The 27996-nt window shown below is 40.8% G+C and overlaps 1 protein-coding gene across 3 annotated transcripts in view; it reads right to left on the bottom strand.

Annotated features, from left to right (window-relative positions):
* The window catches only part of ENOX1 (ecto-NOX disulfide-thiol exchanger 1), a 354413-nt gene extending 327572 nt beyond the window's left edge, over positions 1-26841 (bottom strand). For 2 of the 3 annotated variants that reach the window (XM_041467082.1, XM_041467084.1), the window contains exon 1: positions 26790-26841. The gene's annotated coding sequence lies outside the window, so the exon portion shown is untranslated. Of the gene's footprint in view, positions 1-26557; positions 26616-26789 lie in introns of those variants that run through there. The other variant, XM_041467083.1, reaches the window with a different exon arrangement.
* Positions 26842-27996: the final 1155 nt, after the last annotated feature.

Raw genomic sequence — 27996 nt, 5'->3', positions numbered from 1 at the left:
TAACTGTCACAGAATAAAGAAACAAAACTTCCCAAATACCGAAAAAACTCTCACCATCACTTCAGAATCTCTTTGTCCCAGTAAGTACAGACAGGGCAATTAACTCTAATAGTACATTAATTTTCCCATTATCTAAATGATGGCAATAACCAAGGCATATAATAAACTATTTTTCCAAAGACTAAAAAACTGAATATTAAAGTAGATGTTTTTGTTCTTCTCAAGCTCACTTTGGCAGCCTCTTACATCCTGGTAAGGCCTCATAGATGTTAAATGTGGTGACTTCTTATATTTCAGGAGAGTAATAGAAAAAATGGACATATTCCTACACAGTGCAGTATTCCAAATGAAAACATCAGATTTTCTAACTTACAAGTCAACATTACTTAGCTGTAAAGTGGTATACCTTTTATGGCACTGCAGAGTATATAGGACCCAGGGCAAAAGAAGTCCTCACATTAAAAACAATCAGATTAGCATAATAAGAGGAGAAAGCAAAGCTGCGGGAACATTTGGGGAGCTTTTAATTTTTTTTTTCCTTTAAAGCATTTCAATTCCTCCAGCCAAAGTAAACACATTACAGATTAGTTCTCAAAAGCGCTCTCAGCCAAGAAGTAAGTTACTGTAATTTGAAGAATGATGCTGGGAGCTAAGCTACACTTTAAAAGCCTCCATGGCATATAATAGATGTGGAGGGCTCAGAACACAGACTGCATGTAAGTACATGTTAAAGTTTTCTGACCTAATAAAGACATTCAAAAGACTGTGAGCTAGCTAGAACGCCACTAACGCACAGTCCTTGTACTGTCATTGTGGAATTAAGAAAGCATGATGCTAGATTTCACTCGTACCATTCCTGCAATAGAAAAGGCCCTCCACAAAACACAGCCCCCTTGACTGCAATCAACTCCCCTTGTTGCTGAAACAACATGGAAATGCAGTGTGTCAGCATCCAGGGATGCTCACCACAGCCAGGCAGCATTCTGCCATCTGTGAACGATTAAAAAATTAAAATCCCCCGACACTGAAAAAGAATATTTCAACAAAAAGACTTATGGGAGGGGAAAACTGGAAAAAACTCTCTCAAAATTCAGACAGAGAGTCTGAACCTGGGAACACAAGCTGCTTGGAATCTGTCTCAGGGACACTACAAATATTACTAACTTGTATTTACACAACTTCCACTTTCCATATGTGATATTACTTAGGATGAATAGCAAAATAGGCAAGCAGCATGGAAGGTATGTGCCCTGATCACACACCTATGGCATTATGCTCAGGGGGCTTCACAGATTAAAGCAATGCCTATTCTGTGTTTTATGCAATGATTATAAGAATTAATTTTTAATCATATATGAGTACTGCCAGTGCATTTATAGTTAGTGAATAATGTTCTTCAATAAAATATTAAATGTACTTAAATGATAGAAAGTGTAATTTACTTAACTTATAATAAAGTTGCTAATGAGCTTCTCTTAAAAATCCCAACTCAACACAATATGAAATACATGAGTAATATTTATTACACCAAATTCCTAACTGTACACCCAGAAAAGGCACCCCTTTTTACTTCATCAATTCCCCTCAAAAAATGTACCTTTGAGTGCACTCAAAAGGTAAGTGACTTCTTTGGACTGAAAGGTATCAGAAACATGTGTTTACTTATTCTTCCTCAAAATGGAATTATCATGTTTTCCCATGGAGATAAACAGACCTAAAGCACATTAACATAATCATACCATTCTTCAGCCCTCAAAGACACCCTCCAAAGTTTTCTAGCAAGCTTATAGGGAAGTTGTTTCTTCACTGATCAGGTCTCAGCTGTCTTTGGTGCTCTGTATCCTCAGAGATCATCAGAGTGCATGAATTAGGTGTTGCAACTACCTTTCCTTTATTGCTTCTACTTGAAAGATGTGCTGGATGGTCAGCAGTTCTTCTTGACTTCCATCTGTTCCTGTGTCAGCACAGCTGAAGGTCAATCATGAGCTATCTCAGTTGTACAGGTAACCCATGTATTTCTAAATTACTGCACAACAGTGTACAGCTGGTGAAGAGAGGCTATAGAAAAGCTGCTGTCCACCACTCCCACAGTATCAGAGAATCCACCTACTGTTCCCGGCTGAAGGACCTGAAGTGAGTATGCAACCATCCTAGACTCTTTGTCTGGGCAATGCAGAGAAACAGATATCTTTAGAACATGTCAGCCACGCTAAGACCAAAATCTACACCTACAGATACAGACCTAGAAAGGTAACTGCCTCTCTTCACACAAAGGAAAACTGGGTGATGTATGTTTCTAGAATAGATGTCCTTGTTAAAGACTTATTTTTAAAGTTACCTGAGATGAATTCAGGCTACTTTTTCTCAAGATACAAACTAACGCATTTTCTCAGCAACATCAAAGACATCAAGAGTATCTAGGACACATAAGAGTTTTGGTCGTAGTTTACTAGATATCTTAAGAGACTGATGCATATGACAGTTAAAAAAAACCAAAACAACTGAGAAAAACAAGAAGGCTGTGATGACATCCTCTCACACAGAGGTTCTCAGTAAATACACTGCCTCTCTTGCTACCTCTCCTAGTTCCAAGAAATGACAGTCTAGATTTTCATGCCCTGTTGGCTGGTGCTGTATGCTGCACAAATACAAGCAGATGATTGATGGGGTTTGCACTATGGAAGCCCCGGCTGCTGGCAAATGTACACTTGAAAAAGGATTCCAGATATCTGAGCCACAGCAGGAGCTAACAGTCTATAAAACCATTTCTTTCAGATTCATATTTAGTGTCTGACAAATGCAGCTCTACTTCTGTCTGCTTTTTGATTACAATAGCTCTGGTTAACAGAAAGTATTTATACTAATTCTTGGTAAAGCAGGTATTCAGAACTAGGCAATGTTTGGGAGGGATTCAATTGAAAGCTTTCATGGAGCATGAAGGAACTAGTGAGTGCTGGGAGTTTTTCAAGCACACTCTCCTGGAAGCACAAAGAGTCCATTCCCTTTAAAAGAAAGGGAAGCAGATGGAGCAAGAGATCCCTTTGGCTTAACTGTGAGCTTTTGAGCCTGCTCAAAACCAAGAGGAGCATAGCAGAGACGGACAAGTGGACAAATACCAGTTGAGAACTACAGGGCGAGTGTCAGGAATCTGCTGGGGTGCAGAAATTATATCAAAGATGCAAATAGAAAAACAACAGCTCAACTCAAATGGAAGTAGGTCCAAGATGCAGAAAACTACAAGAAGGAGTTCTTCAGATATGTAAACAAAAGGCAGGTACAAAACTAAAACACCGACCTATTGTTAAACAGGAAAGATTAATTAGTCACTAACAACAGTGACAAGGCATAGGTTCTCAACTCTTTCTTCACTTCTGTCATCACCCACAGTGTTGGGTCCCAAGCCTTGGAAAAAAATAGCCAGGTTAAGGCAAACACAGAGCCATTGTCAGTGACAGAAGAGTTGGCTTGTGAACTCAAGCCTGACCCAGCAAATCCATGGGCCCTGACAGTATTCTCCTGAGGGTGTTAAGAGAGCGCCATTGGGAGGCTGTTTTCCATAATTTTTGAGAAATCACACAGATTGGGAGACAACCCAGAAAACTGGAAGAAGGCTAATGTCACTCCCATCTTTGAGAAGGACTTAAAGGAGTATCCAGTAAATTAAAGACTCACCAGTAGTATTTCATTCCCTTGGAAAGTTAGGGAACAAATCTTCCTCAGGGCTATCACAAGTCAGATGAAACACGTAACTGGGAAAGGTCAGCATGGATTCACAAAGGGCAATACACGTCTGACAAACCTAAACACATTCTTTGACAAAGGAACCTGCTCAGTTGATATGAGTTAAGTAATGGATATTGTCTACCTGGATTTCTCCAAGACTATCAATATAGTTTCCCATGGCTTCCTCCCTGAAAAACTGATGCACTGAGGTGGCTGACCACCAGCACTCACCGGGTTATGGGAAAGAGCTCCTTTACAAGCTGGCAACCTATGGGGTCTCCCAGGGATCAATACTGCTGTTTAATATCCCCATAAGTGATCTGATGATGGGATCAAGTGCACCTGAAAGAAATTTGCCAAAGATATCAAACTGAACAGGGAAGTGGGTACTTTGTAAGGGAGAGCCATTCCACAGGAAAACCTGGATAGGCTGTAAGAGTAGGCTAACAAGAACCTTATGAAGTTCACCAAACACAAATTTAAAAGCTTGCACCAGTGGAACTGTAATCCAGCAGTGCAGCACAGGCTGGGACCTCCCCAGCTGGGGAGCAGCTCTGTGGAAAAGGAGCTGAGGGTTCTGGTGGCTGCTCAATAGAAGTGAACAGCATGCAACTGCTGTGGCAAAAGAAGCCAACAGGATGCATCATGAAGGGCACCCCCAGGAGAGACAAAGAAGGCATTATCCCAACCTACTCAGCGCTTGTCAGGCCACACATGGAATACTGTGCTCAGTTTTGGTCCTCACTAAGCAAAATAGATGTGAACAGGATGGAGTTGGCCCAGAGGTGGGCCACAAAGGTGATGAAAGGACTGGGAAGCCTGGCACAAGAAGAGAGGCAGTTCTCTCAGCCCTTCTGGAGGTTTTGTTCAGCCTTGAGGAAAGAAGGCTTAGGGGAGACCTTTTCACCATGCTCCAGTATTTAAAGGGTGGCTACAACGGTGATGGAGATCCCTTTTACAATGTGTCACATTGAAAAGACAAGGAGTAATGAGTTACTCCTGGGGAGATTATAATACGACAGAAGTAGAATGTTTTTCACAACAAAAACAACCATACACAGGAATAATTTCTTCAGTGGAATGGTGGATTTCCCAACATTAGACACTTCTAAGACTCAGCTGGACAGGGTGCTGGACCATCTTGTTTAGAATGTGCTTTTGCCATAAAAGGTTGGTTGGACCAGATGATCCTTATATTCCCCTGCTATTCTATGGTTAATAAGAGCACAGATTCCCAATGCATATCATTCAAAACACAATTGGCAGTAAAATTCTGTACTTTTTTTTCTAAGGGAGATGATATTACTTAGACAGTATATTTTCACAAAGTTTGGATAGTTTCCCAGATGACTGTATCCAGGTCCCAACACATCCAGACAGGGTGTCCCTAAGAGGCCTATACTAGGCAGTCCTCGCTTTCTACCTGAGTCGTGTGTCACATGAATTTTGGATAGCCCACCCATCCTTTATTTCTTCAAAGAAATGTGATCTGAAAATGCAAAGATACCAAAAAACAACATGTTATATAAATCACATCTTCTCCCAACTATGTTCTTATAGACACACAGAATTTACAGCTCAGCGGTAACACCGTCAGTTTTACCTTACTTAGACTTGTATTTCTCTGATTCCCTTTCCTAAAGTACATTGAAACAAGCACATAACAGGAATATTAGAATCATTTTTTCCCCCCATATGACTCTACTGAATCACATCATGTTGCCCTATCACCTATATGGGACATGTCCTTCCTTCCGGGACAGACAGTCATGCAGAGCAAACTGCTTTCCTGAAAAAGTCAGCCTAGCTTCCTGCAGTTCAGCAAGTTCCCCAGGGTCTTACTTATAAACTTACTTTGTTCTGCTTCTGGAAAAATAATGAATGTTCCCATGGTTTTCCCTGCAGAGTAATTTGGCTGAACACTTCTCCTAAGACTCCAGCACAGTAGTTCCCACCTCGGTGGGCACCATCAAGGCTAATGGTCATCTATCACTCCTGCTCCAGGCTCCAACTGCGCATTGCTTGAGGCATCCCCTGATAAAGCAACTGAACCAGAATTCATAAACTGAATGCTGAGATTACATAAATACAACAGTTTCCAAACCAACTTGCTCAATGAGTTTCTGAAAAAAAAAAAAAAAAAAAAAATCAAGCTTTTTCAGAAAGAAAACTTCCCCGCACTGAGGGAAATAATCCTCCGTGTTATTTATATGACATAAAAGTTTGTGCAGACAAACAAATGAGATTAGAAATCAAACCTTAGTCAGAATGATACTCTTATCACAATACAGCAGCATTCTGAAGACACAAACTATACATTTTCGTCCCCTTGGATGTGTTTTTCTAAAAGCTTGAAAAAGGAACACCAACATTTTTCATGTAGAGAACACTGAACATTCAGTCAAAACACTTAAAAATTGACAACAAAATTTTTAAATAGAAAAAAGAAAAATAAGTACTATACTGCACACAGAGGAAAATAGTAGGAATACAAAGTTGCTATGAATGCTACTGAGCTTTCCTTGGCTTTCACCAAGAGAAAGGACCTCTTTTCCTTAACCAAAACTAGGGACGTAGAGGAGCAGAAATGGAGGGTCTGAGGCAGGAATTAAAGAACTGAAGTCAGGAAAAGAATCAGAAAAAGGACTTTCCCTCTTCTTTCCTTCCTTCACTTTTAAGAACTGAAAATGCCTATGTGCAAATGGGTTTTTTTTAAATTATGTACTCTTGTTGTCACTTTTAAGTCCCCTAGACACAAATCTATGGAAGATGAATAATCAAAGATATATTTGAACATACTCTCTCCAAAATGATGAACAGCAATTATCAACAACCTTTACAAGAGAAGGATCACAACAACCATGGATAATTCTCCCATTCATATCATTTAAGGGAATGACACCACAAGAGCCCACAGAAGTGAAGTTCCACCATACATCTCTTTTCCATGACTGTAATGAGAACCCAGAGGAGTGTGTTGATCCTGTGAATGTTCTTATCCTGAAATGGAAGTTTAAATATAGAAAAAGGAAGAACGCCTTCCAACACTAACTCTAATGCGTTTCTGAAAAAAACTTTAAAAACAAAACAAAAAAAAAACAAAACAAAAAAAAAAAAAAACAAAAAAAAAAAAACTGGCAGAGACAGAAAGACAATAAGCAAGATTTCACAAACTAAATAGCAACACTAAAGAGAGTTTTGCTATTCTACTATCCCCAGACAAGTTTATTTGCAGGGAAAATGCTATCTGTTCTAGACCCTGGGACTGTATTCTAACTTAAATACACAAAAATGGCAGAAAGAAATGTTATCGCACAAAATTAAGTACAACCTATCTTGAAAACTGTAAATCTGTTCTGGTTAGAATGAACATTTTTAACCTTTTATTTGGAAATATTTGGTATAACCTGACTGGCTGACAGTTCTCAAAGATGAACCATTTCTGCAACCACAGCAGACTCATGCTCTGCCAGAAGTACAGGTTTGGCTTAAAGCAGTTTCACAGTTATTCCGAATTTGATCCTTCTTTGCAAAGAACATTGGCCTGAATCAGATTCTGGTTCACCTACAGCAGAGAAGTTCTTGCTACATCTTTTCTCATTAGCCCAGATCCAGTTTTTCTTGTTTCAAAACAGAACCAAAGCATGCCTAATGCTCTCTGAAATAGAAATTCTCATCAGTCGATCTATTTCAGGTCCCCTTACACTTCCCTTGGGTCAGGCTCTAGCTTAGCCAGGTAAATTATATCGTGTAGTATTTTGTGCACAAATACTAATGTTTGTTAGGGGCACCAACACAAAATTACAGATAGATTTATAAAAGAATACAGAACTGTTCCAGATACAGCAATCTTGATGGCATCTGCTGTGCAGACAACAAATAAAGTTGCAGTCAAAATCACTGATTTGCCAGAAGATTACAGATGAAACTGAAACTGAAGTTCGTGCCTGAAGAACAGAGGGAAGTACTTGCACATGTACACACACACCCTGCCTTGTCCTTTCCTCCCACCTGAGCCCCCTTTGCTGCTAAGTGCCTGAGCAGCATTTGTACGGATAATCCCTAATAATCTCAGAATTGGTAAAGCAATACACCTGTCTTTGCACAGAAAGGCCAGAGACCAAGCAATACGCTTTCATAATTTCTCTTTCCAATTATAAATAGAGGTAGATATGATGACAAATACATATTTCAGAAAGCTTGAATGTGATGTTATTTCAGAACAATATGGGATATCAAACAAGTCACTTTCCATCTCAGATTACATGAAAAATACCAATACTCAATTTCCCACATAAGTGGCCTGTTTCATTGTTAAAACCTATATTTTTATTTTTTTATTATTCTTTGAGTGTTTTTGTATATTTTTTATCTGTTTCCTCCTAGTGTTCTGTTTATTCTAGGATACATTGGGGGTCTTTTGGCCTTGAAGGAATGGTGCAAAGTTCATCTCTCTGAACAATCCCTGTCAGGGGACTGAAGCAAAGGAGGATCAATTGTACCAAGGGAAAGTGGAAAGGGGACTTTAGAATGGATTGGACATACAGCTGGCAAACAAAAGACAGAGGGCAAAATCCACACCACTTCATTGATTCATTTTCTTTTTTGACTCCTTGTTTATGCACTAATATATCAGCAACCACCTGCAACACATACCATGAGATAAGGACATATTCAAATAATTTTTGATTGGGGGAAACAAAATAAACATTCTTACTGAGCCAAGTAAGTCAAGTAAGACTTCTTTTTTTCTTCTTTTTTTTTTTTTTTCCCCCTTTCTTTTTTCAAAAGGAACACACTGAAAAGCTTTTCAGGTCACACTGCACAACAATAAGGCTTTCATTAGCAATTCTCATAAAGTACCTCCAGAGATGGTGAATTCATAGGTCACTTTGATATGGGCATCCCCTGTGTGCATCTACATGTGTGACAAGTACAGACACTGCACACATCAGGATCCCAAACCAAAACTCACATGTGTGCTTTAAAATTTGAACTGTCTCTTCTTCACTATGTCAGTGATGACACACTGGAACAGGCTGGCTGCAGAAACTGTGGATGTTCCATCCCTGGAATTGTTTAAGACAAGCTGGATGGGGCTCTGAGTAACCTGGTCTAGTGAGTGGCATCCAGGGGATTGGGACTAGATGATCTTTGAGGTCCCTTCCAACCTAAACCATTCTATGATTCCATGATTTTCAGGACCAAGTGTTCTATATGCAATAACATTTTGAAAATTTGTTTTATCCAGTCAAATTTTTAGAGTTGAGAGCCTTATATTCATCTTACAGAGATTTACAAGTCATGTTCTATTACCTTCTGATATGGAAATAAAAAAATGCCCAGCCATCTCTCCCAAGAAGATGCATTTATAAATTTCCAAAAACACATAGGTGATATACAGGAATTGATGATAAGGTAGAAAGCAAGTTTCCACGCCAAAACTACAATTTCTACTACTGGGCAAAGCAAAGCAAGAAAATGCTTGTATAAATCTTCCTACTAAGCTCATCACTCTGCTTCATTTACATGCATCTTGGTCTTAACATTATTGAGATTTAGAATTAATGACCCACTGAGATTTATAGGCCCAATTACACCTCTCAGCATTACGACTTTGGGGGCCTCCACAGCCTTGAACAGACATTAGAAGGTCACTCAGAAAACACTCACTAAGTTCAACAGACTTCGGATGAGGCCCTTTGCCTAATTAAAAAAGAAAAAATAGGAAAATTCTAAATAGGAGATGCTTTGAAAAAATCCCACATTAACCAGTATTTTTGTAAAACTCACTGTGCTTTTTTTTTCTTTTTTTTTTGAGGGAACTGTTTAAAAGCATTTGCTACTTGAGTCTAGTTGGGATTTTCCCCCCCATCTCTTCCAAAAACACAGAAATACAACTGGACCTAGCACTGGTTGTTATGCAGCAGGAAATGACAGAATAGTAAATGTATATTAATGCAAGGGTGACAGATCTGACTATTGAGTGATGCCTAGAGGGATGGCTCAGTGCTCATGGAACTGTGAGGAACTTGGCAATGTTCCCTAGGAAGCAAGTAGTCCTTATATTAATACTGCCCAGTTGCAGCAACTGAGGCAAATGAAACCATCTCTGCTTGCAGACATAACTGTGCACAGATTGCTCAACTTAGACAATTCCATATGCTGTGTGTTTCTTTTCCCCTCTTTCACAGGCATGGCTTTTTTTGAGCAACTCACAGTGCTGACTGATGCAAGTCACCAACCAGTTACCACGTGTGTTGTACAGCAAAGTTTTGAAATTAAGGAAAAGCATAGCATTTTTGTAACAAATAGACTGATAGATTAACAGATATCAAAGAAAGTCAGAACTTTTCCTCACTTAGGGATTTTTAATGAAGGAAGGAAAATAAGTAAATAGTTAGTCAGGCTTCTGCCTGGCATGAAGTCATTCAAGTACACACAATTTATAACAGAAACACCAACAATCACCTTCAACTACAGCATCACTGCCAAATGGCACCATAATTAGGCTAGAAATGCTGTTCTTTGAGTAATGAATAGGATGTGCTCAGCCTTGTTTTCTATACAGGATCATGCCATCCAAGCATAGGCAGCAGCACTTATTGAGAAATTCCCTGAAAGATAACAACAGATTGCAAAAGGGGTTCATGTAAATTTAGTTAAGAACAACTTCAGACATTATTTTCAATTACTGAGATAAAATCATGGCTTCTCTCTGAAAGAAGAAGAGAAAGGTTTTTTTCCTATACACTACACAGAGCCTGTGAAAGCTTTAAGAATAATCTATTTTCACAAACAGTACCAGCTGCCTACTAATATTCCTTAACTCTGCTTTTACCCACCTCAAGTCATTTTTTCCTATTATTTTAAACTTTTTGTTTGATTGATTGATTGATAAAAAGCAGCTTTCCTGCTCTAGAGAACAGGCCACAGAATTCCCTTTACATTGAATAGATTTACTTGCTCTCAAGAATGCTAACTGATAGTTTTATTTTCTTTCACCAAATCTGCAGGGCTCTGGCCAAGCACTGACTTTTTCTGCACTTAAATCCTCAGTGATTTCAGAGAGCATGAGGATGACAGCAGGATATATGCAAAAAGTTTCCAGTCTTTCAAAGTTTACACAAGGATCTGCAGTTAATTAACCAGAAAGTCTCTAAAGCTTTACCAGTTCATCTTGCAGATCTGGAAAAAAAAAGGGACCATCTTCAGCCCCTCTAAATTTGCTATCAAACAGGTTAGCATCCTTATTTAATAAGCTACACATGCATCTCCATCTGATGTGAGGGAATACATCTACACTGTCTACTTTAGGCATGTAACTCTGCTGTGACTGAACCTTGTAATTGCAGGGCTCCTGTACACTGAGCAGCTCCTCACGACACCTGAGGCAGGCAGTTCAGAGCCCAGGGGGTTGCACTACACATACTGCATTAGCTGCTAATTCTTGCAGTTATGTTACACGCCCAGAGTGAGTCTGTGTGCTCCCTCCACACATTTCAGCACAGCACCACGCTTCATGCACACTGTACACACCAATGGAGCCCCTGTGCTATTTCAGCCTTGCTGCCTCATTTCCTACCTGCACTTCCCTGAGTAAGAAAAAATAAATCTACGTATGCATTATGCCTCTTTGGGCAACAGAAGACCTCAGGAGTTCATGAGCAGAATGCACACAGAAATAAATAAATTATATTCATTTTCTTCAGCACAGAAACCTGGAGACATGTCATGGAGATTTATTAGCCCTCTTAAGATAACTACTCAAGATACTGATGGAGTTGACAGTGCAATCTTGTCACTCTCCCGTCAGACCGCTGTCGGACCTGTGCACAGCAGAAGTGCAGCTCCAGAGCAGTCTAGCTCTTCTAATACATCCCATTCCTCTCCCAAGGTACACTTTATTAGTCTAGGGAATAAAATAATCTATGTTCCAAACAGTAGAGGTGAAACAGGACAGCATGTATGGCAGAACATTTCAGGCCTTACTAGACTGAGGAAAAAAGCTCATCTTTGTTGATAAAATACTGTCATCTGTATCCCTTTAAAGACAAACCCAGACGTTTCCTCATCATAAACCCTCACAAAATGATTGGCTGATCATCTGCTGCCTCACTGTACATCAAGCTAATTTTCCAGCAAGATTTGTTCGCTTAGATTGCCCAAATGGAAGTCTCTCTTAAAATAAAAAAAAATAGTCTGTTGCAAATAACTCTCTAATCTGCCATCCCTTCAATAGGACTGAAGTGCTCTTCACAGACATAGTACACAAGCATCTTGAATTAGCAGGGAACTATTTTTAAATACATGAAGGATAAGATACAAAATTAGTTTCATGGGGAATGAGAACCTCAGAGATTATTTACTTTCCCTTAATTACTTTGACTCACCACTCAGTGAGCTTTCTAATAGTACTACCTATTTCACACTCGAATTTTGATACTTAAAATGTGAGAATGTTTCTTGAACATTTAAGATTACAGACCTTAGAAAAACATAACCACATTTCTCAAATTGACTTACCCACTCAAAACATAATTAAATATACTGTATGGCACAAATTTCCCTTTCTTTGGAACAACTGCTTCATATTAAGGATCCCTATACAAAAGCAAAGCTTTCTTTGTGCAAAAACATGAACATTCTGACAAACTGTACAAAACTATTACACTTATAGAGGCATAGGTAGCCTCTTATACTACTGATCTTATATAATGCAAGGAGCAAAAGAGAGATTACTATTAGAAAATTACTTTTGAGAGCAAGGTGACAAGAAAACCTACCCAAGCCCTGAACTCCAGCGAGAAACTTGAGTTTCTAAGCCTTCGAACAAAAAGAAATTTAGTGTGGCCATACAGCACTGCTGGGCTACATTCACTACCCATCTTTGCTTCATGCGACATGGGCACATTTCTATCACTTGCACAGGATACGAAAAAGGAAATCTAGAGTAGTCTACAGTTCTATCCCTGTGGAAACAAATTAATTAGAATCTCTGGGACAGAGCCTCAAAATATAAAATAGTGGGAAAAGGAAGTAAAAAGGATGAAGAGAGCAAATAAAAGGAAAGCAATAGAGAAGACAGTGCATTAAACAGAAAATAACACATCTGAAATATAAAAGAAATAGAGGTTGTGGTAAAAAGACATAGGACAGACAGACATAAAGAAAAGGAGAAAGGAGGATTATTAGAATGGAAGAAGACAAAAAGTGATAGAGAAAAAGGCATACAGAAGGGACCACTTAAAATTTCAAGAAAACCCAAAATCAGCCACCTAACAAAAGCCCATACAAACAACAAATCAAACGAACCCCAATAAACAACCTCAGCTCTACATTCCTTCCTAAAAATTACTCTAGAAACCAGAGCTGGAACAAAAGTAAGTGAAATTAATTTCACTGGCTAATGAAGTTTCATTTGATTTCATTTTAGGGTTCAGCCCTGTCTCTATCAAGCAGTGGGATTTTTTTTTGCCAGAACCTCTCAGCTCCTGTGGGATTAAGGATAAACTGAAGCAATGCCTGAATTAATTTCTGCACTGAGACACCTGAGATGCTGCATACCATAGCATCAGCTCTGGATTTGTAAGGATGACTAGTCTTTACAAGGTAAGAGAATTAAGAGGTAGAAAATCCATCAAGGTACTACACATTACTGCCACCATGTATACGAAAGAATGACTTCTCTCCCTAAACTGAGTCAGCAGGCAATTTGTTATGCTATAAAGTACCAATAATACCTCTATCAGCTGTAAAAAACTTACTCATCACTAAAAATTTATTATTTTTTTTTTTTAAATTATGGACTGGCAGACAAATTAGCAAAGGAATCACCATTAAATGGATTTTTGAAGGCTTTCTAGGAGAGATGTTAAGAAGCTTTGGGTTCCACTTCCCACCAGTGGGAATACTGCCTGTTACAACAAAACAACCACTGGAATGGAGAGAAATAAATAGCAGAGACCCTCAAAAGAATTTATCAAATCACTTATTAGAATATAATGAATATTAACAAAAGACAGTACAAATGCTCTTGAGAACTGAGTATTCCTGGGGTTTGGATCTCTTCTTCTAGGCTGTTAAGGTTGCTAGGGAATTTCACAGTTAATGGTGTATTTCCATATGAATGTTGCAAGAAGGGGGAAGGGTTTGCAAAACTCAGTCTTAAGCACGGAGTTTTCTGTGTGCTTCTGAGAGAAGAATTTGATGTTTTGTAAAGCTGAAATAAGAAGCTTTCATATTTAATAACAGATTATCAAAGATTTTTAGCAAAAAAACATACACAGAAAATCCTTTATGAGGCACTGTGACAAAGAACTTACTTCTCTTGCTATGGTTAGTAACACTGCACCAGACATGCCACTACACACATGCTAAGGTCACAGAGTAGTCTGCAAACAAGAGCAGCTTTGTTTTGCTTTAACAGATAAAAGCAAAAAAGTTTATTTTGTTTTAAACAGATTGTATGTCCATTTTTCATAAACCATTTAGAAAGCATGTTGCTGTGGGCTTCCCAGTGACAAATACATTGAGGCATCAGCAAGTGACAACACACTTTGTACTCTTTGAAATGGATGAAAGAATTCAATTCAACTTTTCTTTTTCCTACCTGGAAAGAGAAACATCTGGGAAAAACACTTTTTAGCCCTGTGTCCTGAGAATTAATCTTAAAGGATGCTCTGTCAGCAATTCATCTGTTTCTCCTCCCTTTTCTTTGCTAACTTTGGGTGACACTGGTTAAGAGTGGCCAAAATTGACAGAGGTCCCTTCATTTTAATGAAAGTAAGTGGATGATTAAAGGACAAAAAAAAAAATAAAAAAATAAACAACCCATAATGGCAGGCACTCAACCTTGCATCAGAAAATCCACAGAGCCACCACCACTAAAGGAGAACCTGCAGAAAACAAGGTGAAGTCAGCTCCATGCTCACACCACTACCATAACCATTTATCTGGTTATTTTCCCCATCCTTTAGTATTCAAAACATCCCAGCTCAAAACTCTTATTTATGCAAGCATTCAATAAATACAGACACACTTCCACTGGCAACTGCTGTGACAGCTGATCTTCACCCCACGGAATTATCTTAATAAACTGTCTCTCAGCCCCAGGGTCTTTGTTCTCACACAAATGACCTACAGTTGGTCACCCTGGATCTTACACAAAGCATGACGAGCACAGGGGTTATATGAGCTAATTGCATAGTCTCTGCAAAAATAGCATGCTTTCTTCTCTTCAGCAACGTGTTCTTTCTCTACTGAAAACAATTCAAGTTAATGACAGAACTATATATCTGGATAACTCTATCATTAGTTAATGTTACCACCACATGAGCTTGTCTGCATGGCATTTGACAAAGAAATTCAAGTTAAACAGCCTCCTCCAGAATGAAGACAATATTGGATTAATTATGTAACTTGCTACACATTTGGAAAATGAAGATGAATTTCCCTTTTATAACCTTATTAAAATCCTGCAGAATAAGAACCAGATTGTAATCTGTTATTGAAGTATAACTCATAAATATCTTTTGAATTACTCAAAATTTAAATCACTGGGGATCTGAATCTGGCCCCATACATCTTAAAAGAACATTTGACTCATTACTCATGTAAACCTCCATGAACACATAATGCACAGGAACGAATTTGTTTTCTAGGGGAGTTCAACATTCTCTGCCAAAAGAACTCACATTCTGGTACTTCTAATATACTATGTTATTTTTATTGGTCTACGTGCTACTTTTACTACTAGTTATGGAGTAAATATCTGGAGAAAAGCAGAAACTAGGGTCCCATGGACCCTTAGTCTTTTCCCCACATGCTTCCCAGAATTCAGACAACTTTCTTCCTCCGACTGAAGACAGCAACTGGAAACACTGCAAGAAGTCCACAAAGCATTTACTATTAAAAACACAAACCGCAGACTACCAAGCTAATTTTGTAACATGATTATTCATCCAATGTGGTCCAAAACTGAAAGCATACAACTCAAAATACACAAAAACACAGTAGCTGAGTCGTAAGTCTCTAGACAGTAAGATTTACCATTCTTTTAGTCCATTTTCAGGGGTGCCTTAACACATACATACAGCTGGGATACAGCTACATAAGCTTTTTGAGGGCAGATTAATTTTCTCTCCAGCTATGCTTGCTTCATGATGTTTTTGCACCAGCCAGGTCTGAACCTCAAGTAGTGTTAGCATGGGATCATGAATGACAAAGTGAATTTATCAAAATGCCTCAAGCCTAACTGTGCAACATGGGAAAACACCCCACACTTACCTGGACAGGGAAGAAAATTTTCAAGCCTGAACCACCCATGTTCAACTGCCAGCATCTCCTACAACTCAACTGCTATGCATCCCACTGTTCTGACACATCAAGGGTAACAGACTGATCATCTAGATTTCAGCTTAAGTTGGGAAACCATGCTCCTTTCTGACTGTCTCACTTCCTGTTATCCCACTCACTGTAGGGCTTGGTGACAATCACAGAAAAAAAAAAAAGCTGGAAACAACCATGCAACAGAATCAGTTGCATTCTTTCCAGGCAACACAGTAACATGTACCACATTCTTAAAAACCCAACTGATAAAGCCCCACAGTGTTCACACAACCCATGCTCAGATCACTCTGCATCCTTGCCACTAGGAAAAACTTTCTAAACTTTTTATTTCTTGCAACATATTCAGCCTATTATTTTTACTCTACTCACTGTGGGCACTGTAGACTTTTTCCTTGTAGGTCAGACTTCTTCCTGTAGTCCATCTTCACTTAAAACATTTAATCTTGCAATTCAGTTTTTATAGCTACTGAGACCTCCTTCAATATTTTTCTCAGATATCTGATGTCAGTTACTTGTAAGTTAGATGAAGAAAGCTGCCATCTGAACTGGAGCATCACCAGGCTGTAGCTGCTGGAAATCCTTCTGAAACCATCATTATGTGCCTTCCTAAGATTTTCACTTCCCTGGGGAGTCTCTGGGGAATTTTTATATTTATATAAAAACATAAAAGAAATATGCAATGCAGTATAAAAAGTCTTTACAGAAGTCACATTCAACTTCTGTTTAAACAAAGTTGCATTATTGAGGGCCACAGAGTAGAGGCAAAAGTAAAAATAAAATCTTCCTCAGATGATGTCCATGAGTAACTGAAGGAAGGAAGCATAAACACTCTTTTTTGTTTCCAGCCAGCTGCTAATCATACAGACAGCTCTCTCTCACCAAGATGAACTCAACATCAGGACAAACCTACCTCAGAAGTTCTCATTTCAATTTGTTTCTGCCACTACTACACTTGCTCCTCAGGCGCTTACAGAATGCCTCCTTGTTGTACAGCCATCCCATGACATCCCTCAGAGACATGGCTGGGAGCACTACAAAGGCCTGCATTTTGTCTTGCATGGATGCTTCTAGCCACTTTCTGAACATTTTCATATTCACTAAACACCTTGCATTAACAGAAGTGCTGTTTCATTTAGGTTTGGGTATTGAGTTTTGCATTGCCCTTTCCTTTCATTGGTTTAACAGTGAACTAGTGAATTTAAATGTCTTTGAAAGGGCAGTACATACAGGCTTACATCTCACTCTATATTGCTCATTTTGTATTAGCATGAAAGGAGGTTTCTCACCAACTCTGAAGTCTTCATTTTCCTCGTGTTTAAAACATGAGTGGCTCTTGCTCTTTGTCCCCCCAATAACAAAATTATTCCTCTACAACAAAATTACATTGAAGTGCCACTGAAACCTAGAACAGTGACTTCAGTGATCATCACAACTGTATTTCAATGATGTAAAGGTTATATCAAGCTTGAAGCTACCAAGGTTGAAGTTGTAGTTCAATGATGCAAGGGATCTCATCTTCAGGATTATCAAATTCAACCTTCCACTGTCAATTCAATATTCAGTTTCATCAGGTAGTCTGTCTGACACTGGAGAATCAAAAGAAACTGATTTTCTTCATCTTTTCAAGATGACCACTAGTCCTTTCTTCCTAGCTATTCATGCAGCATTTATACTTGAGGTATAGAAGAATTGTTTGATTACAGTGAGTTGACTGACTTACTTCAAACTACTCCCTTGACTCTTGGGTAAGATGAGCCTGAAAAACATTATTTTTATAATTTCTCTTTTATTTGTAGTATTTTTATTTATTTTTATATAACACCAAACAGAATCGACTTTGATAATGTGGAAAAGGTAAACACAGGTGTCAGACCAGCAAGCCAGCCTTATACCAAATTGCCCATAAGAAATGCTGCCTACTTTCAGCTTTGGATAAATGAAGCCTGTTCTGACTGCACAGGTCTCTCTTCTCTCCCCTTTCCATGAAGAGTGGATTACATTAAGCAGCTACTTGGTTCTTTCATTATCAGCAAGGCTTCCTTTCCTTTTCCCCAGAGACTTCATGCAGTTATATAATCTCCCTTCGTATTTTCCAAGAAACTGAAAAAGAAATTCCAATTTTCCAGCCTCCTTTACTTAAAAAAATGTTAATAGTTTCCTTTGTAGGGTGAATTTACAGCTCCCTTCTCTTTTGTAAAGAAAACGATATAAACTACACATTACATCTGTTCTGTAAGATGATACAGAAGTTAAGCAAACATATCACAAAAAATAAAACTGAACAACCCAACTAATGACAAATACACCATACCTAGTTTCACAAGCTTTTACGTAATAGTGTTAAGCTTACAGAATTGGCAAGAAACTGGGTAGCTAAGTAGATTGGCAACAGCACACTGAGGCTCTTGCTCAAGCTTCACCCAGGTCCCTCTAGGAACTGAAATGGCATGCTCCCCCACAGGCTGTCAATGAAACAAATGGTAATGGCTCTCTGGTTCATATGAAATGGGAGATTACACTGCAGAAAATGATTCATCAGCACAAATGGTATTTCCTCTTACTCTGAAGATATGAATAAACTTGAACCAAAAAAATGGTCAAGGGTGCCTTCATTTGATAAAAAGAAATTTACCAGAGAGATGTTCATTTTAGGTAAACTAATGGAAAGACAACATACAGAAGATTCTAAAGCAAATGCACTTTCCAGGATCTTTAAATTACAGCTTTCTTATGGAACAGCCTGTCACCAGTACTTCCACTTATGCTCTGACTGAAGACAGTAGAAGCCAGAAGGGCGTGTGCATGGGAGGCATGAGGATTCACAAAGAGACCACCCATTCACAGCTAGTAAATCCACAGAGTGCTTGCTCCCTGTCTGCCAGCAGAGGACCACAGCCACACTCTGATGTGTCTGTAGCCATACCCCTGTGCTGTGATCTCAGCAGATTTCACTGCTAAGCAAAGGCCCCCACCTCTGAGGAAAAACTCCAAACTAAGCAGATTGCTTATTCAGAAAATGCAACTCTCTCTTCTGAGTCATGCCAACATCTATCAGAAATCATCAGGAGAGATTAATCCATGGACCTCTAACACCCAAATACCTCTACCACTGCAGACAGAGAGGGAATGCTTACCTTGGTAGAAAATAGCAATCTCTTATTCTACATACAGAGCAGCCACTGAATTAGAATATAACACAATTTCACAGAATGTCAGACCAGCAAAATATTAGGAAGCAATCTGCTGCTTTCAGATGAAACAAACTTATTTGTCATTGCTGAAATACTTCTTATAAGGGTAGAAGAACCAGTGCTCATTCTAAGAGCATGCTCTCATTCTGGTTATTGCAATCCACCTCCCTAAATTCACCCCACGCCTTTATCAGCTCCTTCTATTTCATTTCTTCTTCGCTTCCCTGACAAAATGCTTCCTAAAAGGAATTAATAAATTTAAACAGAATTGTTAAAAATACTATTAAAGCCTCACTGTATTATACCACAGGCAGAGCTGTTATGTCCTGAAGCATTTTTACACTGTGTGTAGTGCACTGGTCCCTTCAAAACCTACACAGAGACAACCTGCCATACCAGAATAGTTGTGAATTATCCACTCTGGACATGGAGAAACTGTTCCTCCATAAGTATTGTTAAGATCCAGTATGCCAAACCCCACATCCTAAATGGTAAAACTTCGTTAAAAGTACCTGTATGAAAGCACTTTAAAGCCTCATTTAACTTTATTTTTAGAGCTAAGATCTATTAACAGAAACAAGTTGTAATTAAGATTACTGTTGACCTAGCTTCTTCCTGCAAAAGGGAGATAATAATCTTACATTTACATAGTACCTTTCAGTCTAAACTATCCTATCCAACAAGCCTGATCTTAGACACACTAACACAGAAGAGTGTTAACATACACAAATGAATAATTTGTGTCCCCAAAAAACTGTCCCTCTAGCAGAAGCACTGCATTAGCAATCAACCTCAGTCTTAATCCTTATGTTCTGTGTAAAAAACAAAACTTCCTCCAATTTTATTCCTTCAAAATGAACCTCTTCTCAGATCTCCATCACCAACCTATCTACTTGCTCCCAGAGACAAACACCAGCAAGGACTGAACCTGGCTTAAGTCTCAGAGGACTTCTATATAAGCAAAGACACCTGGAGTGCATTGAGAGTGTACTGGGTTTTAATAGACAGACCGTTTTTTTCCACATTACACTGCACACAGAAGCCCTAAACTTGTCTTTCCCCACTTCAAAACACTCCTTTCTTGCACTGTCAAGTACATAAACCAAAGGTCAGTCTCACCAACCAGCTCAGCCCAGATATCCCAGATCAGCCTTCCCCTGTATGTGATACTGCTTCAGGATTACTGTTTTAATCATTAACATGCTAAGAAGGGTTATTCTGAATCACTTGTTTTTACCTTATGGTTACCAAAATAGGCCTTGTTTAAACAGTTGTCTGTCAGGTATCCATAAAGCACAGCAGAGGGAAATCCACCTCCTCCTCTGCAATTGGCATGGCTGTTGGAAAACACTCCCTGACGATATCAGTCCACACAACTTTTTTTTTTCTGAATGCTTGCTTCGAGTAACATGTATTGCAATAAACCAGAGTATTAAACTTCATTCCAGGAAAAGCTGTCATTCCACAAGAAAGCTGTCATTATACCTTGAACCTGCACATTCCCTGGATAAGGCTTCTCTCAAGTTTACATGATTGATGGAGACATTTAAACCAATGCATCCTTGGAAAGATCATCTCTATGTCTTTCCCCCTTTCACAGTCTCTTCCAGAAAACACACCACTAGTGGCAGTGGTCTTCAGGACCTGCACTGCACACTGACTAGCCAGATCACAGGAGCCAGCTGTGCTGAGATCAGGGCATCATGATGGGGGACAGGAAGGAAGGAACAGTACATGTTATCCATCATGGCACGTGATGGCAGCAAGTGTCCTCAAATGATAAAAAAAATGCTGCAAAAACTGTCAAGAAAGAGGAAGCTGTCACCTCTGTGCCCTCTACACCACCTGAGATGCTCATCATTTCCAAAAGGAAAAACAAACAAATTAAAAACCCATAGCTGTTTACTAAAAAATCTACAGTAGCTAATCCTTGTACATCCTTGTACATCCACCATCCCATCAATGACTCAACCTGAGCCCACATGATGACCCTGCTCTGAATCCTGCATTACACAATCACAAAACCCAACTGTCTCAGCACTGGAAACCAAGGCAAGCTTGGCTAGCCTGGGATCTGACCTCCTGTAACCTTCAGCTGCAACTAGACCAGAACAGAAGCATGACAAGGGGCTGGTTGATCTTGTACTTCACCTCCCTGAAAATGCAGGATTGCCTTCTCCAGTACACCTGCCAGCAATTTGCCTGCTCTAATTCTAAACACCTGAAGAGTTGTGGAGGGCTTGCACTACACCCAGACTAATATAGGCAGCAATACATTTTCCAATTACTGAATTTTGGCCCAGAATTCATCTTAAACTTTTATTTCCTCAATTTCTCCATTTAGTTGTACATATTCTCTCACATAAGGCAGGAAAAAATCTGACTGCTTTGACTAAAATACATTTCAAACACTGACATGTAGTTAACCCATCTCCCCATATTCAGTCCCAGACTAGAGATGTCCATTTTTGAATATTTCCCTTCAAGCTAATTCCTCCAGACCCATGAGTATTTTGTTGCTCTTCTTTGAGCCTCTGTTAAATTGTCAATACCTTCCTGTTAAGATGATATTCAGTTTTCACGTGTTCACAAGAGTCTTATAAAAAGGAAATACCACCTCTTTGTTCACTAAAATGGTACCTTTTCCTTGACAGCTCAAACCATACTTTTTTGTAATTAAATCCCATTCCAGACTCATTTATTAATTTTCAATCCCTTCCAGCATCACTATCATCCACGAGTAAGTTCCTGATTTGATACCCTTTGCCCAAGAACTTGCTTTTTCCCCCTACTTGTTCCCTTCACTCTACTATCCTCAAGGAATTGTCCTGAAGCTCTATTTACTACAAAGCAAAGACAGTTTCAAAGGTTTTGCCCTATACAACAAAGCATTTCATTACATGCCTAACTTCCACCACTTTCTTAAATCCAGTTGATCTCAGCAAGTAGAGATGAGCCTAAGCACACACTTAAAAAAAGTTGGGTGTGCAAGTCGGTGCTCTGCTGAACCAAATCCTCAGTTTCTGTAATCACTTGGATAGTCTACTTTCTGTATTTGGCAAGAATTGACAGCTCAATGACTAAAGGTAACAGGATTTTAAAAACAAAGCCTCAAGAGAGTCCAAAACTGGCATCATGCTTTTGGTCCTTTCTTAAAAGAAGAACAGGAAATAAATACCTAAGTATTTATCCCTCAGTACAGTAATCATGAAGCCTATAGGTTTAAACATGCAGTAAGTAACTCTATATTCTCATTACTTCAGTACCCACTTTGAAAAATAATAATAAAAGAAAGCCTTGTGAACAAAATTGGAAAGGCTTGTGTATCTCAGCAAGATATGCAGCACATTCCCTGGTAGCTCGTTAGCCACAACCATCATTGTGCAGTTAAGAGAGAGAACAAAGCTGTCGATTTCTTAATTCCTGTCTCCTAAACACCTTTAAATGGAATGGATGTAACTCACTGTTCTGCTTAAGATGGGAGAAGGGAGAAGAAGATCTTTGGTTTGGGCCATGGGTTGGCTGTCTCCACCAGCAGCCAACCCACATTACAGCAGATGAAAACTTTACCACTAGCAACAAATGCAGTTAGCATAAAAGGAGTTTTGTGGAGAGTATTTAAAATCACTTCCCAATGACTTCCATTGTTTATACACAGAGCACTTCATGACCTGTCTCTCCTCCTTGTTTTTTGTTTGTACTTTTTGTTTTCTTTGCCTTCTCTCATTCTGCTGCCTGGCAAACACAGGCAGAGGTGAAGTAGGGACTGTAATTAGGCAGCCATATCAAGCTTCATCTGTGGGCTACCTAATTGTAAGATTCAAGTTTTGGGAGTAGTGCCATCTGAGAAAGAAATAGAGAAGAAAAACTGGAAAATTACTACTTCCTCTCAATCCATAAAGCCTTCCAAAATTCAATTAGCACGTTCTAAACTAAATCATCTGCACATGCTATGGCACCAAAATGTGTGATTTCAAATATAGACAAGAAAGTAGCTGCTCATAGATATTTATCAGAATTATAATACTCTCTGACCATTCCACTTCAACCCTTTTTATTCAAGTGGCATCTGCTGTAACCCTTTTGTACCTCAGTACTTGAGATGAACCAGGAAAACACCTATGGGCAATATAAATAAATTGTTTGTGACTGCACATGGGATCTCTTCAATACTGCTGTGAACCCCCAAGTCACCCAGAGAACACCCTTCACATGCCTAGCGCGAATACTGTTGTTTAATAATGTATACTTGACTAAGTTTGCTGTCTTCCCCACAGCAAATTTTTCTTGTGATTTTACAGTTTCCCAGACTGGAATAATATTTTCACTTTCACAGAATCACTGATGCAACCAATAGGAAAACTACCTCTGGTTCAATTTACTGTGTGATGTCTGTAAATACTGCTGGATAGTGAAGACTTATAGGGAAAAATCAGCACACACCTTTTTGCCATTTTCTCCTACAAAAGAGAGACAAAATCATAGAAACTTCTCTGCTGCCTTGTACATACAACTACACATTCGTGCCTGCTCAGCTCCTTTACCTACGGCAGCTCGGCATATCCAGCAGCTTCCAGAGCACAAACACCTGCACCCATCCCAGGTCAGATCTCCAGCTTGCACTAATGGATTTTTTCAGATAGATGGCAGTGCACAAAGTGCATCCCAGATTGATTCAGGGTCGAGATGCCATTTCAGTGCTCAGGCACTTTAACTAAGGGAACTACTGCATTAGCAAAAGCACTTTTAGAAAGATGATGGCTTAGGAGCCAATCCTGCTGCACGGTGATAGTACTGATTCCTTGGAAGGGCTGAACTGGGTACCAAGAACGTAAACATGTCAAGGAGGCATCTAGGATTTTACTTTCCATTCCTAGGAGCCACAAAGGATTTTTCTTTCAATATATTCTAATAAACATAGTTTTAAAACACAAAGCTAAAGGATGACTAATAACACAAAATCCAGAAAGATATTGGATGTTGGATACAGGAGATGATATATCTGATTTTGAAGGGTCTGTAATAGCACAGATTTAGAAACAGTCCTGCAATATGAACAGACAACTCCAAATCATTCTTAATGGGAAAAATTCTACCTAATTTTGTGCCCTCTTCATTCTAACAGACATTATTATTATGAGACCAGAGTGAAATTTTAACCATTTAACTGCATTTACCCCAGCAAATCTTTCTCACAAAAGGAAAATATTAACTAAGCAGCTGAAATAAATAGGAGTGAATCTCCCAGCACAATTAGTACTTCAGTGTCTACTACTTGGGCATTCCGACATATAGCTATCATGATGTGGAAGCATCCACCACCGTTTTGTTTTCTGTTTGCAGTAGGGGGTTGCTAGGAAACAAAATACTATTGTCTGATTTCATGATCTATTGCCTGGTTTGCCTGGTAATAAAGTCTTCTAAATCTATTACCAGATTATTTTGTATTTTACGGTGAGATTAAGACTAGCATAAAAAAACACATGCAAACAGAGAAGTGCAGGAAAAAATGCCTTAAAATTCAGGGAAAAGTATGTATATATTCCAGGCTGAGGAAGACAAACTATACTGAGGAAAAATGAACTCAGGCAATCTGGTGATATTTATATATGCACACACTCACACGTGTATCAGCGTTCCTTGACTGTTTCTATAGTTTTGCTGACTTGTCAAAGACTCTCTCACTTCCAAGGATACAAAGCGTTCTCTTACTACTGGAGAGCTACTGTACACTGCAAGTTCTGTAAATACCACATGCTGCAGAATGCCTGGTGCGGGCAAGCACACATGCCACCGTAATTTTTGTTCTTGGAATTCAGATCTAGGTTGTTTCAGTGTTTTAATTTCTTTACACTACCTTTTTTTTTTTTTAATTTTTTTTTTTTTTTTGTCTTGTACCTTTGGACATATAGAAGAGTCAGAGACAACTCCCTAATCTCCCCCTCCCTCTTCAGTTGCAATATAAATAAATAAATAATCAAACAGAGAAATAAATAAAGGCACCAGGAGGAAAAGCAATCTAAAATTGAAAGCCACAATAGCAAGTTTCACTTATTTTTGACCGCGGCAAGTCTTTGCAAAATGAGTGAAAAAAAGATTATGAGAACCAGGCAAATGTGGGTGCCTACCAATGCATTCCCACAAGAAGACAGGAGACCTCAAGTGCAAAAAACAATCAGACTTAAAAGCTGAGAGACAGATGAAGAGAGTTCAGCACAAAGTCATAGAGAAGGTTTAAAATAAAACCTGCAGAGCAGTTATTATTCTTTTATGTATATTTACAATTTCACACCATGCACAACATGCACTATTTCAAAGTCCTTTCAACTCACTTATTAACGCCTATGCATTTTATCACTCCATTTTAAATTTGAGAAAAAAAATGAATGAGGTTCATTGCAAAAAAACATCAAAGCTTGTGAGACGTTACAGCAGAACTCCCAGTGATAAGAAAAAAAAGAAGCAACAACACACAACATAGAAAATACACAGTTCATGGGAAGGACCTGAAAGCTCTCCTGCTCAGAGATGGATTTATTCAACCTCTGTAGTTTCTGATAGTTTCCTATCAGAAACTAGGAGCCCCCACCAAACCACATTTAGAATTAAAGAACAAAAGAGTAAAATGCAAGCGAGCTTCTTCTACCCCAAACAACGGCAAGCTACTTCTAGCAATTAGATGAAAGCAGCTGAAGATGGACACGACCCACAGCCAATCCCTCTCCTCACCAGGGTCGAATACGGCTGTTCCCCAGCTGATAACCCGCTACAGTAACACTGCTAGTTACAAAACGGAGCACAGGTCTCGGTGACTCCGGGATCCTGTTACCTACAGCTTCACTGAAACCTGTTTTAAAACACTCTCTCAAGGAATGAGGAGAAACAGGAGAGGGATGGGACAGTCTTCTCCCGAGCTGCCACCAAAAACTGTTCTGCCAACTGCAGGAAGGCTGCCGGCAACATCGTAGCCGCAGCCACCCAGCTCTCGGAGGGAAGGGGGGCAGCGGGAGGGACCGCAGCTCCGGCCGCCCGGGGTGCGCTGCCCGCCCGCCCACGCGTGTGCCCCGGGGGAGGCTGCCCAGCGAGGCGGGGGCAGCGCCGGCCGCGGGAGCCCCGTTCTACCCGCGCTGCAGCAGAGACTGCAATTAAAAAAAAAAAAAAAGGAAGAAAAGAGAAATAAATAAATAAATAGCCCGCTAGCGGGAATGGGAAAATAAAAGCCCAGCCTAAACAGGCGGACCCCAAACAACAACAAACACCGGGCGCCTAGGAGAGCAAACTTTCTGACTCACCGGGAAGAGCCGGTGCCCGGGGGGTGCCGGGCAGCGGCGGGGGCGGCGCGGGGCCCCGCGGGAGCACAGCCGGAGCAGGAGCCGGGCGAGGCAAGCGCCGCCGGCGGGGCTGGGGCAGCGCGTCTCGCCCCGCTCCCGTCGTCCTCCCCTCCCTCCTTCCCTCCGTCCCCGTCCCTCCGCAGCGCCGGGAGCCGCCCGGGGCGGGCTGCCGCCGCGGGACCGCCGTACCTACCTACCGCTGCCGGTGCGGGGCCGCGGAGCAGCGGGAGCCGCCGCCGCCGCCCCCCTTCGGCGGCTGCCGGGCCCGGCGGCGCTGCAGCAGGCGGAGGACGCCCCGCGGCGGCGGGGAGCGGGGGGCCGGGGTGCGGAGAGGCGGCGGCTGCCGAGGCACGGGCAGCGCGGTGCTTCTGCCTGTCCGGCAGTGTAAGAGAGCGTGTGTGTGTATGTGTGTGTGCGTGTGCCGGGGAGGGATGCTGCAAGGGACTGAGGGAAAATTCTCCCCTCCAAGCAAAGCCGCCGACAAATGGCAAGGCAGGTGTGCAGGGGAGGCAAGGCTCCCGAAGGAGGAGGAGGAGGAAAGGGGAGAGGGGCGGTGAGAAGGGCGGGGAGCGCACAGCCGTCACGGCGTCCCGGGGACAGCAGCCCCGCCGGGGAGGTGCCGGGCGCGGCCCCTGGGGCGGGCGCTGGGGCCGCACGAAGCGGGGCGAAGCCCCGCCGCAGCCGCGGGGAGCGCTGCCCGCTCCGCCGGAGGGGCGGGGAAGCGGCGGTGGGTGGGCGGCGGGGAGCGGGCCCTGCGGGGGCCGGGGGAGCGCGAGCTGCAGGCACCCCGAGCTGAGCATCCTGCCGCAAGTTTTCCCCGAGGCCTCCCCATCTCAAACGCTCCTTGTGCTGCGCACAGCAGCCTGTGCAGCTTCATGAGCTGCACCCTATCTGACGGGATCGGTGCTTTCTTTGGGAATGCTACCGTGAGGAGTAGTTGCATGTCTCATCTACGCGGCTTCCACCTACCCTTTAGCCTGGCTTTGAACCAGCACTTTTAGGGAACACCCTTAGCTAGAGGGTCTGGTTTTTTGCTTATTCATCTCCCGGGCAGGAGACAACAAAGTGTGGCAAGAGCACCTAACCTCACCTTTTCATCCGGGAAGCCAAGGGGCAGGTGACCGAGGACAGCTCTTCCCAGGACAAGGCTCTGGGCCCCGGGGTGCTGGCAGCAACAAGTGCTTCCCCAGAGCCCAACGCTGCTCCCAGAGAGGCCGCTGAACACCTCGTTTGAGCAGACAGTTAAGGAAGGCTTTTGCAGCTGCACCTCTATTCCCAAGGGCAGTGCTGGCTAATCTGAAGTCTTCCTGCTATTTGGAAGGGGAAAACCTGCTTCTTTCCTGGCCCAAATTACCATGCAGGGCTGCTGTAAGCAGTGCTTTCCTTTATAGAGATGGTTG

This window comes from Pyrgilauda ruficollis, unplaced genomic scaffold (genome assembly GCF_017590135.1).
Source record: "Pyrgilauda ruficollis isolate IOZ18807 unplaced genomic scaffold, ASM1759013v1 scaffold20, whole genome shotgun sequence".
In the NCBI taxonomy this organism is placed as follows: Eukaryota; Metazoa; Chordata; class Aves; order Passeriformes; family Passeridae; genus Pyrgilauda; species Pyrgilauda ruficollis.
This window is presented reverse-complemented; position numbering and strand designations above follow the sequence as displayed.